General features: G+C 38.9%; 1 protein-coding gene across 11 annotated transcripts in view; it reads left to right on the top strand.

Moving 5' to 3' along the window:
- NCALD (neurocalcin delta) overlaps positions 1–12,850 on the top strand; it is a 389,505-nt gene that overhangs the window by 304,728 nt on the left and 71,927 nt on the right. For 2 of the 11 annotated variants that reach the window (XM_070222457.1, XM_070222458.1), the window contains 2 exons: positions 1,529–1,663; positions 3,426–3,602. The exons of 5 other annotated variants lie outside the window; for them this stretch is intronic. The gene's annotated coding sequence lies outside the window, so the exon portion shown is untranslated. Of the gene's footprint in view, positions 1–1,528; positions 1,664–3,077; positions 3,603–3,875; positions 4,335–12,850 lie in introns of those variants that run through there. 4 more of the 11 variants (XM_070222461.1, XM_023648774.2, XM_023648776.2 and 1 more) reach the window with 3 other exon arrangements.

Raw genomic sequence — 12,850 nt, 5'->3', positions numbered from 1 at the left:
TTCCTGAGACAAATCTTTTTAATCTGAATTCTTTTAGGCAGTTAAGGGGAGGTAACAAGAAAAACTTTCTGAGTCCTTTATCTCTTAAACATAATCAGCCTAAAATCATCCTCAGATTAAAGAGATACATTTTGAGGTGGCAAATTTTGTTCTGCCTCAGTACACTCTGTGTTTGTAGAACAAAATCACCTAACAATGAATTTCTCAGAACATATCACAGTCTTTAAGTGACTCATGACTGTAGTTGAGCCACTTGATATTTATTGAGCGCTCATTATGTTCTGGGCCGTGTGCTAATCATAGAGCTGTAGAGATGAATGAGATTCCATCCTTTCCCTGAAGGTTTTTGTCGACATATCAGAGTCAGACAGATAAACAAGAAATGACATGCACATTGAGCCATCCACCCTTTGGCAGGCCGTCAAAATTTTAGGGTACATTAACTTTATAATCCTCTTAAGGCATGTAGGCACTGAGGCTGGGAGCACTTAAATCACTTGCCCAGATGAGATTTGAACCCAGTGCCTCCAGACAATAGGTCCACGACCTTCCCACTAGTGTTAAGACGGGGAGACAGTAACATCTCTGCTTAGAAACAGCAAATAAAAGGCTGATTGTAGTTGTCTACTCATAGCCCAAACCACCTGTTAACTCAGATCTGTGAACCCAAGTCAGACAGCTTGTTTAGTGGCATTTACCAGTTATTTCCGGCAAAGTGGTCAAGCTAATAATAGGCAGCCTTGACATTCATACAGCAAGTGAAAACTGTGGTGCAGAGCTATTTTTGAATGGGTCTTCGTACATTCAGTGAATCATTTTCACCTAAAGAAATGAGTCGTCATTTAAAAAATAAAATGACACATATTCTATTCAGTGAGGTGGGCTGTGATTGGAGAAGGCCCTTTTGTGTCTGTCCTGTGATATTTTCAACTACCTTTGGGTTAATTAGCCAAGTTGGTAGAAACCTGAGCTCCAAAGAGATCATCATCATGGTTTCAGCCCTCCAGGAGAACGTTAGCTTCCTTAGCTGTAAGAGAAATCTCTAATCCTACGTAGTTTGCAAAGGGAAATGAGCGATGGCAGGTTGCAAGCCTGCTGTAGAGAAAAGGATTACAAGCATCCACTTCTCATTTTGAAGGTCAGCCCACTGTATGTTAACTTATAATGAATTTAAGCCCAAGGCAGCATATAGTAAAGTAGACTTAGTCTTAAAAATGACAGAAAATTCAAAATGGAAAGGTGTTAATTTTTGCTAAATATCAAGCTAATTAAAGCCCTGAATTTTAGGAATTTTGGAACTAAGCACTTCTTGTTTCAGAGGACATCATCTATTGGCAAAGTGTGGTACTGCAGGTTTACTCTATTAGATGCTGAAGCTGCACCCAGAGGAAGAGGTGACCAGGCAGCCAGGGATCTGGAGTCCGAGAGATGATAAAGCAGGCGGCTCAGGGAACGTGGGACCCTGGAAGTCAAGAAGGACGTGCTTTTTCTCCTCTATTCCCATTCCCTTCTTTACTTTTCTGAACAGAAAACCAGGACTATAACTGGAACAAATGACAAATTTGTGAATTGTGGTTGTTGCTGAAATCTGCCCTTGGTGAGACATCCTGACCCACTGGGATAGACATTGGATTCAATGAGCCAGTTGTCCTTGTGCAAACAGGTAAATTCCCAGCTGTCATCAATCTGAAATTAAAGGGAGGGTGTTCATTATAGCATTATACTTTGATTTTACTTTCGCAGTGCTATGACTAATAGCATCAGGAAAATGACTTTTCAAATAGAAATTTATCTTTTCTCCCAGTTAGGGCTGGGACGGAGGTAAAGGAAGAGGAAGACGGAATAGCAGGCTTCTGTGGCCAAACAGTTTGGACATTAGTCTTATTGTTCTAGAAGTAATTTCTGACTCTGACTGAAGAAACTTCATTCTTTTACAGTGACACAAATGTCATCTGCCCAGCTGGCTTGGCTTTCGCTTATATTTTGTAGAGCCCCAGAGCTGCTCCTTTTTTTTTTTTTTTTTTTAAGAAGCCAGAATAGAAATCCTGCTAACTCCCACATAGAAAGGTCCTTAGGTTTTGAAAGGAATCTCTTCTCCCCTGCCTTTTAACCTCTTTGCCCTTTAATTTTTCTTTTTTGAGGACGATTAGCCCTGAGCTAACATCTACTGCCAATCTTCCTCTTTTTGCTGAGGAAGACTGGCCCTGAGCTAACAACTGTGCCCATCTTCCTCTACGTTATATGTGGGACGCCTGCCACAGCATGGCTTGACAAGCACTGTGTAGGTCCACACGCGGGATCCAAACTGGTGAACTCTGGGCCTCTGAAGCAGAACTTGCGAACTTAACCACTGCGCCACTGGGCCGGCCCCATCTTTGCCTTTTGAATGAGTATACATTTGCTGAATGTATTTTTCAGAGTACCTTCTTGCAGGTTTCATTTCATTTTGTTTAATTGGTTTCCTGTTAATTAAGAGGGATAATGAACTAGGAAATAAGCACAGGTGTGGAGTTAGAAGTAAGCTGGGGTGGTCCTAAAGGAGATGAAGCTGAAGTTAGATAACATGCAGGACTATCCTTTTATTCTGCTGCTCTAAGCTTTCACTGAACTTTGCGTTTGCAGGACACTAGCCCATTTACTCCATGCTGAGCTCCAAAGGAGGGTGGACAAGAGCATTTAGGAGGCAAGGATTGGCACTGTATGGACCCCAAAGCAAAGGTCCAAAAGAATTTCACATGTACTCACAAGGTTGTTTTAAAGTAGCACTGTTTTGAAACTCTTTTGGTTATCATTTTTGCATAGACATTTTACAATGCGGGAATTCTGAATTGGTCTCACTCAATTTCCCCATCGTAGTCAATGTCATGATCATTAGACTCTCTCATCTGACTCTGGGCCAGTGCCCCTATGTTTCTTGTTTTTCTTTCCATCACTGGCTTGGTCTCAGAACATTGAGGTGGATTCTTACATAGTTTTTAAAATATCTTTTCTTCCATCTCCCCTTGAGCTTCTGTTTTTATCCATTTGCTTACAAGTAGATTTAATTAACTCAGAAAACCACCCCCAGAATTTTACAGTTTCTTTCCTTCTGTTCTACAGAGAGAGACACATACTTTATGCTGGCCATAGTGAGACCAGTGGGAACTTGAAAGTGGTATGCACTTTCCCGCAAGTCACTGTTCAGAACAGACACCAAAGTCTTAAAGAGGAAAGTTGTAGGCACTCTTGACTCACAACTTCAGGAGTAGAGGTTGTCAGGGAGCTGTCCATGATGGTTGTGGGGCTGTGTGTGTGTACAGACACACACACACACACACACAGATACACACCACAGTGACAGATGACCTATTGAAATAATTTCAGAGCTGTTCTGTGGTTGCTACGACAACCAATGCTCTCTTGGCTTTCATCTGGCCATGTGACAGGGACTTTGACGTCAGCTGGAGGCAGAGTCTGTGGCTGAGTCCACACAGTCAAAGGCCTGTGAGAATCTGGTGGATGCTGGCCGCTGCTGCTGCTGCTCTGAACTGTGCCGCGGCGGCTGCTGCTTCCCAGGGGCTGCAGAGCATGGGCTGTTGAATCTTGCACTTCTTCTGTGTGAGGTAATTGGTTTGCTTTATAACAGTAGTTCACTGTTTGATAGATCCTTGTGGTTTTCCCCTCTCTTACCTCCTACAAGTTTGTCTTCATGAGCAATTATTGTACCAGGGGAAAAATGTGAAGCAGCTTCTAGTTGCTAATTTTGTGCGGAGTCTCTGGAATTTGCTTAGATTTGGATTAATGTTCTGTGAAGTAGGTTAAAATATAATCGCCTTTCTCGCTCAACACTTGCCAACATGACATTATTTAGAGATACGGATTTTGCAGCTTGAGCCAAACAGTCCCCGTTGAATTCCAGGAATCCTCTCTTCCGTATTGTTTTGGGTTTAAAGACTCCAGCATAGTCTTGCAATATGTTGCTAACTTTGCTGTTTTTTACAATTGTTACCCTATTCTGAAACAGCCTAGAATAGTTTGGAATTTGGTTTCTATCTTGTTTGCAGCATTCATAATTAGCAACAATAGGCACAGAGGGAAAGAACATTATACTTTGAAACAAAAGTTGAGGTTTTTCTTGTAAATAGAGTATTCTGAAAATACCAGGGAAAAGTGTCAATTGCTTCCTGTTTAGAGAAAAATAATCTGGAAGATGCCAAGGAAGTTGGGTGGAACCTCTTACGTGTGTGCAGGCAGTTGCTTTTTGGTTGTTAAGCAAAGTGCACATTTTCAGTATCTTCCTCTGAAAATTCAGCTGTGAAGAGACGGGCACTGGATGGTCTTCAGTAAGGAGTCATGTAAGCTGTTTTTATATTTAAAAATTGAAATAATTACCCACAGAAGAAAACAATAGCCCTAAAACAAAATTATCATTGGTAGTTGTACTTTAATTCAAACACAGATATAAATATTCACTAAAAATTTGCTCCAGATCTTGAACGAATAATTTGATAACCGTGATTAATAAGACCTTTCATCCCTTTAGTCCTATAACACCATACAATGCAAATAGTTTTTATTTGCATTGTTGCAGTTCATTTCTTTCCCAAGTTTAATCATGTTGGATTTTCTATCATTACACACAGCTTAGATTGTTTTGTAGCTTGTATTTCAGAGAAAACCTCTGGTACTGAAGTTAGTCAAAGCCTCGATTTATAACCAGGTTTCTAAATCTTACAAATTTAACAAGAAAAAAAGGCAAATTTTAGAGCAGCACATGTAATAGATCTCCTGTTTTGATGATTAGACAATAATGGTTTAACTATGTATATGAAAAATATATATTTTATGGTACATGAATTACATCTCTATTTAATACAAAAATGTATTTTTATTTTTTATGTTCTTTGTTAATTTCTGAATTCCGATTGCGTTTATTTTAGTCTTGGAGATGAGAATTTTGAACAGTATTTAGCTTCAGTGATAAATGAATAATTGTGGGTAAATCAATAATTTCTCAATAGCTTTCAATGAGTGAATATTCGTTTAACTTGCTGGCATCTGATGTGTCTATTTTTGACCAGAGTCTCCATGGATGATTTTCCAAAAAGTCTAATGTGCTTACACTCAAGACACATCTACTGAGGCATCATCGCATCGTTTAATTTATCTTATAATAACTCAAGAGGCCAGATTCTTATCACCACTAGAAATATGTTAATTGATTTGCAATATTTCAAATGAGCATGGATAAGACAGTAGCACTGTCATTTAAAAGCACTATGTTTGATGTTTACTTCTTTTACTGAAAATAAGGAATTATCATTCTGGTTTTTCCAGGTAGCAAAGATTTCCTTAATACTCTATGATGTTTTAAATTAAAATGTTATGAAATGATTATATTCAATGCCTTTATAAAATAGACTGAATTTCAGAAATATAAGAGAACAATTCATTGTTGATGGCAAAATATGAATGATAAAGTTTACCATTAGAAGAAAACAACTATTCTATGATAGCAGAGATGCTCTAGAATCTACAGGTCTTTTCTTATGGTAAAATAAGAAAAAAAATGACTTTCATCAGAGTCATTTATTTACAGCAATGAGATTGTGTTAATTTCAAGGTCAAGGTTGTTTCAGCTTCAACAGATGCTAGCAAGGAATGATTTACTCTAGAAACCCAGATCTTGCATTATTAAATGATTTGTGTATAGTTTCTGGAATTTTTTAACATTTTTGGTGCCATGGACTTCTTTGACATCCTGGTGAAGCCTATAGACTTTTCTCAGAATGATGTTTTTAAATGCATAAGATAAAGTATGCAGGATTACAAAGGAAACCACCTTAACTGAAATACATTAACTAAATTTTAAAAAATTATGATATGTGCTTTGTTAATAATTCATTATTAAAGACTATGAACTAGCAGCAGATATAACTACCATAATTGGACAAAATCCACGCCAGCATTTCCACATTCATCTCCACCACATCTGATTTTATTCTCTGAATGTGTGAATTTCACAGCATTCTCTAACTTCTGTGTGGAAAGGGATGATATAGACATATAACTACCAAACTGTGACTTTCTTTTATCTTCCTCCTTGAAACGCATCAGCAGGCTTATGTTACCTGGACTGAGAAATTCTTACCTGATTATATAGGAGTTAAAAAAAAGCCCCATAGTGTTATGCAGGTTCTGCAAGTTAAAACCATGGACCATAGAAGTAAGGCTATAGCTATTTACAAAGGGACCTTTATCCACTCAGAGAAATAAGCAAGTAGTACTTAGATAAAGAATGCAGGATGTTGTATGAGATTGTAGCTGAAGGAATGCTCTAGAATATGGTACTTTGTGTACAACATTTGAAACGAGCATTAAAGGACTTAAGCAACTTTCCAGTTTAATGTAAAGCACACACGTGTGTGAATTGATCATTGTGATGTTAATTCCAGTTACTCAGGGTGGAGCCTGCAAATTTATCTGCCAGAGGTCCCAGGATGGGACACATTCAAAATGAAGTGGGGAATGGAGACACTTCGCAATTAATTGGAACTCAGAGTCTTATTTGACTTATTTCGTGTTCAAGAACAATATTAATATTATTGTTTAGTGTGAGTATGTAAGTAATTGTCTCACTCTTCATGTCACTTTGAATTTGTAGAAGATATTGCCTAATTTTCCTCTCCAACCAACTAGGTAACTTTGCAGTTACTTGGCTGACGTCATGCATCGTTGCCGTTCCAGCCCTGTGTTTAGAATGTCCAAAGCCGTCCTTTCTGTTACATCAGCACCTACCATCTCAGCATAAGAGAATCTCAGCTATGACATTTTGCACAAGCTGTTGTTTAAACTTAATCCAAATCCCTAACATTTGAAATGGAAGCTTAGCAATTTTTCTTCGTGTATTCTTGGGGTAATTATAAAAGGATTTTCTCAAACATTTCTTATTCTTTGGCCTAGAAAAGGACACCTGCTTTAGGGGCTGTGACTGACTGAGGCAACTTGATAAAGAAAGTTGGGAAAAGTCTAAAATCTCTGACTTCAGGCTGTACTGTTGGCTTCTTTGACGAAAGGTGTTTGAAATTTTAAGTTCAGAAAGGAAAGTGCCATATTTTTCATGAAATCAACTGTTATTTGAATAGTGCCCCGTGATGGAAATACAACTAGAAATAGCATTCCAAAATATAGTATTTTTTATTGTTTCTAGAAGTGATGCCATAAAAGTTAGTGCTTATTAAGACTTTGATATAAAAATTATATGATAAATATTTAAATTCACTGGAGCTACGTTCCAGTTCTCCACTGGAACCAGTCTGTTCTTTTTATCTCTGCAGTGAACTGTAGTTTTTTTGGACATATTTCTATAAATGCCTTTAATTACAGACACAGCCTCCCTTTAAAATTTACACTAGTGTAAAACATAGTATATTCTGCTAACATTAAAGTTCTACATTTGATTTGCAGGAAGTAAATCTCTAGTCTGAAAGATACTCCAGCTGCTGCTTGTCCTAGGGGGAGGATTGTCCATAGTTTCTGAATTCTTTCCCAATGACTGCAGGAAACCCAAAGGTTGCATATTGCTTTTATGCCAAGGATGAACTTTTAAAAGGATTTTTCTAGATTTTCTTTACTTTTATGAATTTAAACCCTCTCCATCAGAGGTAAATGTTGAGAAGAGTATTATATTCTTTGGATGTCTGCTCAGCTGACTCCCACAGACTTTCATGTGATTCATACAACTAAAACCACAACCAATTTTGTGACGACCATATTTACAACATCCTTGGAGATAAAATAAAAAATAACATACCATAAAGGTTATCCCGTCCTGCACCTTTCCTCATCTTACCATGGATCAGGTGCAGCATAAGGTGGCATCACTCCATCAGCATGCACTTGTTAACTTGCTACTGCATCCGCAGTATTAGAGTAGGCATTTTGGGTCCCTACCTCGTGTGGTCCTTGAGTGAATATAAGCCACTGGCATAAAGAACCCAAGTTATTTTATGGACTTCTGACTTTTGTTTGCTTGAGCTTTTATTCAAACATTCAGTCTTTCATGCATTCAACAAGTTTTGAGCACCTACTGTGTGCCAGGCATTAGGCTAGACGCTAGGGATGTTGTGGGGAACAAGACGGGCAAGTCACTGCCATCTTGGAATTTAACAGTCTAACTATGTAGGGAACCTGCCTAGAGACCTGTGTATATCAGCAGCCAAGGTTTCCCCCTTGCAGCTTTCCTGGGCAGTGTAGTCAAAAAGAGAATCCTCGCTAAAAGAAAAGAGCAAACAAAGAAAAGAGACAAGAAAAGAACCTAGGGACCATTAGATTCAAACTTTAGAAGAGGAATTCTTCTGCTGGTGGACAGCCAGTCTATTTGAGAGCAATCTGTTCATATCAGCATCAAGGATTCCAGATCAGTATGCCCAGGCCTATTCCCAGTGTGTCAAAGACTATCTGTCCTCTAGTTCAGAAGAAAATGAGACTGGTAGGGACTGACCTAGAGAATGATTTTCTTTTATGCAAATATGCTGTCTTATGCAAATAATGAGAGCCATTTTATTTTATGAAAGGATTCTTTAAGTTAGTGGTGCTCAAGTATATGTCTCCCATCTTCCCTGTACTGACCCAGTCAAGCCAGGCTCACTGATGTAATGAACAGCGCCAAATCCCAATGGCTAATACAATACTGCTCATTTTTCACTCACCCACAAATCAGGTTTGGGAGAAGGTTCTGCTCCACACAGTTATCCAGGAATTAAGGCTCCTTCTATCTAGTTATACTGGTCTGAGAGCACATCCCATCTCTACTACTTGCAGCTGCCACTTTGGGCAAGTTACCTAAGTCATAGTTTTCTTACCTGGATAATATTAGTACCTACCTTATGGATTTTTAAGTCAACTTGCACGGCATAGTAACTGACAGATATTAGGTACTCAATAATGTGAACTGTTATCCTTAATTTTCTACCTCTGGTAGGGCTGCCTCCTCCACCATCCCCCCAGGAACCAGGAAGTACCACTGCCAAAGTTGGAAGAGGTATGTCCCTGGTGTTATGACAATAGCTAACACTCAGGGAGCCAGATAGTCTTCTAAGCTCTTTTCAAAATAACTACTTTTTTTCACAACACCCCAGTTTTATAAATGAAGAAACTGAGACACAGAGAACTTAAGCAAATTGCCCAGTGCCACACAAGTATATAATGGAGCTCTAGGTATTTGGCTCTTTTTTCACTATGTTATATTGCCTTTCAAGCTGGAATATATTGCATTTTCCCTAAAAGTAATGTTATATGGTGCAGCAGACTATACTCTCCAAAAATGGCCATATAATTATATCCACTCCCACATGCTCTTCTAGAATCTTGCCATCTCCATCAAGAGGTAGAGTCTATTGCCCTCTCCATAAATCCGCATGGGCTTGTGATTGGTCCAAATGATAGAGCACAGTGGAAACAATGCTAGGTGACTTCCAAGGCTGGATCATGAAAAGAATACAATTTCTTTTCTCTTGGCTATTCGTTGTTTCTCTTATGCATGACATTTGACCTTAGAAATCAACCACCATGTTGTGAGGAAGCCCAGACCATATAGAGAGGCCAAATGTAGGTGTTTCAGCCAACACACCCAGCTGAGGTCTCAGCAACAGCCAGCATCAACCACACACGTGAGTGGGCAAGCCTTCAGAGGAGTCCAGGCCCCAGCCATCGGGTCCCCCTTACCTCTCCTGAGGCAAAGTGGACAGATATGAGCTATCCCTGCCAAGCCGTGCCCTAAATTGCAGATTCGTAAACAAAATAAATGTTGTTGTTTTAATCCCATGTTTTGGAGTAATTTCTTAGGCAACCAGAGTAATTGGAACATATTTGTAAGTAGAGATGATTGAAATACCTGTATGGAGGGCTAAACTTTACATTCATATAGATTAAATAGGTTTTTGTGATTTGGCATAAATGTCTAACCTAATTAAAATAATTTCTGCCAGCCTAGTGGTGTAGTGGTTAAGTTTGTGCACTCTGCTTCAGCAGCCTGGGGTTCGTGGGTCCAGATCCCTGGCACAGAACTACACACTGTTCATCAAGCCATGCTGTGGTGGTGTCCCACATACAAAATAGAGGAAGACTGGCATAGATGTTAGCTCAGGGACAATCTTCCTCCCCCTTCCCCCCCAAAATAAATAATAATTTCTGGAGGAAAATATATTTTCAACCAATCAAATTACAAGTGGGTTTTAGATACATATCCTGTTTGTAAATTTAGAACAGTGTCCTACATATTAATGCTGTTGCTGGTTCTAGGAGAAGATTTGGGATACACTGAGACTGGACCATATGCCTTAGTAAAATCTCCCTCTTTGCCTCCTGCTGACTGGAACCCTCCCTGCAGGAGAGTTAATGTAGACGGCAATATTTGTGTCATTTTCCCTTGGTCACTGTTTAGTCTTCCTTATCTGCTGTTGTTCCCTCTCTCACATCTACTCTGTCTAATCTGCTGCCTGGTTTTCTATTCTTAGACCCTGCTGTCTCATTGACATTCTCTTTTGGCCCATTTCCAATGCTTCTAAGCCTATTTTTCTGCTCTAATGGTTTATAGTAAAGCTAGGGAATTCCTCTTGGCCAGGTAAGATTTAGCTCATTCAGCAAAGTCTTTTTCCTCTTGACAAAGCTGCCAAAATGGCAGCTGTCCCACTGGCTTGGGCCTCTGTGTGTTGGTCAAAACTAGCACTTAGGACACTCAGAAATGTGGTCCTTGTGTCCACACTCAAAGAGGCATCTCTTTCTCTTTCACTGTGAAGAAATCAATACCCCTGACTTAATTGTGTAAAGTCAGTCTAACATGATGGTCTTCCCACCTTCCCTTTAAAAGGCTAATTGGTTTGTTCACTCATTCACAAATTCGTTCAACGTTTATTAACTCCATATTGTGGGCCCCTTTGTTGAGCAACTATGAAAAGATTTCTTTTGTGTCCAAGGACTAGTAAGTTTCCTCCAGTTGTCTCTCATTTGCTTACCATCAACATCAGGCAGATGCGATCCAATCACCCAGACCTTTCAATGACCAGCATATGTCCCATCTTATCCCAGATGTTCCAGCTAAGTAGGATACTACAAGGGTAATATAAGACCAGCCAGTCTTTGAAAAGGTTACAGTCCAGTTGGGGAGGCTGGACAGCATATGCAACTGAGGTGCAGAGCTGTGTCTTCCACGTTGGTTACAATCTGTCATAGCGCCTAGAGTAGTGCTGGAGACATAATATTTACTCATTAAATCTCTGCTAAGTGATTAATGAATAGATTAACTATAAAAAGACATGTGGCATTGAGATGACTTCAGAGAGGAAGTGAGCTTTGAGTTGGGCCTTAAAGGATGGAGAATATTTGTCATGATCGATAGAAGTGAAAGGATTGTCCATGAGCAAGAAACACCATGAGTACATCCTGGCAACAGAAATAGACACCCATCTGAGATTGAGAAAACGATTGGGAAAAGAAAAAACACGCAATCCGTAAGGTAAGACTCTAGAGGATCTAGACTTCATCAATTTGAGATAAGTTGGATTTGATCTGATAGACAGCAGGACGCCAGTGAAAGTTCAGGAGCAGGTAAGTGATGTATGTGTCAAATGGTGTTATAATATTTTAATAATCCTGTTTCTTTTTGCTTTAAACAACGTATTTTAAAATACTGAATATGTGCTAAGTGTTTCCTTTTCCTCAATTTTTCCCATAGAAAAGTTGTAACTTTTTAAATTTAAAGAAATGTGAATTCTGTTTTGTCCTCAATACTGTGTGAGGGGCTTTAGCTTTAGCCGGGTGATACCTGTGGGGAGAGCTGTGTAACCTCATAGTTTTAAAAAAATAATCTGTTATTTAGCAAAGTTATATTCACATAAAACCCAAACCAACTGAAAAATTCAAGCCTTCATAACATTTTTTATGGAACTATACTATAATGATAATTGATATTCATAATGAACCCCCTGGGACATTGCACCATTGCTCGATAAATCTTTTGATTGTCATCAATGAAAGATTAAATTATGTCAGGGAAGTTTTAGTTGTGAGTTGTAAGTACATTTCATGATATCTGAAGTCTTTGACAACTGATCATCAATATATGTGTTTGGCAACTATCAGAATATTCTTAATCAGAACATCCCATTCTCAGGGAAACATTGTAAATTGTACATGCGAAACTGTGTATAATATATATGTACAGTATAAAAAATAAAAGAAAATAAATCCCCGTGTACCTAACCATTTGTTAATCATTGTGGTGAAGTCTAAGTTCACGCATTGATATCGATGATAACTTTACCATGGCAGCATGTAAGTTGGTTCTGTCCCTAATGTCCAAGACGTCACAGGAATTGAATCTGCCAGATAGTTTTTTAACCTCCAACCACATAAAGATTTTTAAGCCAGTTGAGGACAGAGAGTCAGTTATCTGAGTCTCTGATGGAGAGTAAAATGTGTGCTTTATGCTTATAGAACATCACCAACAAAGCTGCTGGCAATTGGCATGTTTGGAAATCGATTTCTCTTTCCTGAGGTCATTGCCCACGTTGATGGTCCTTGCTGCCTTCTGCCATTCAGGAGTGAATGGGCACAGTACCCTTGGGGAGCCCTGAGTGCTTTTACAAGGCCAACTGCTGGGGGCAGTTAAAGCAAACTCTTCAGAGTTTTCTTTATAGAGAGTTTGGACAGAAATTTAAGTGAAAGTTGCAGTTTTCATGAAATTATTTTTCTAGTATATCCAGAAGATATTTTCACAAAATAGAAGCTATTTAACAAAGATGCAACCTCTGGTCCAACTTCCACTTTGTAAAAGTAACTGTCTTAAAATCTGCTGTGCTCACCTCCAAAA

The sequence above is a fragment of the Equus caballus genome, chromosome 9 (genome assembly GCF_041296265.1).
Source record: "Equus caballus isolate H_3958 breed thoroughbred chromosome 9, TB-T2T, whole genome shotgun sequence".
NCBI classification, from domain to species: Eukaryota; Metazoa; Chordata; class Mammalia; order Perissodactyla; family Equidae; genus Equus; species Equus caballus.
This window is presented reverse-complemented; position numbering and strand designations above follow the sequence as displayed.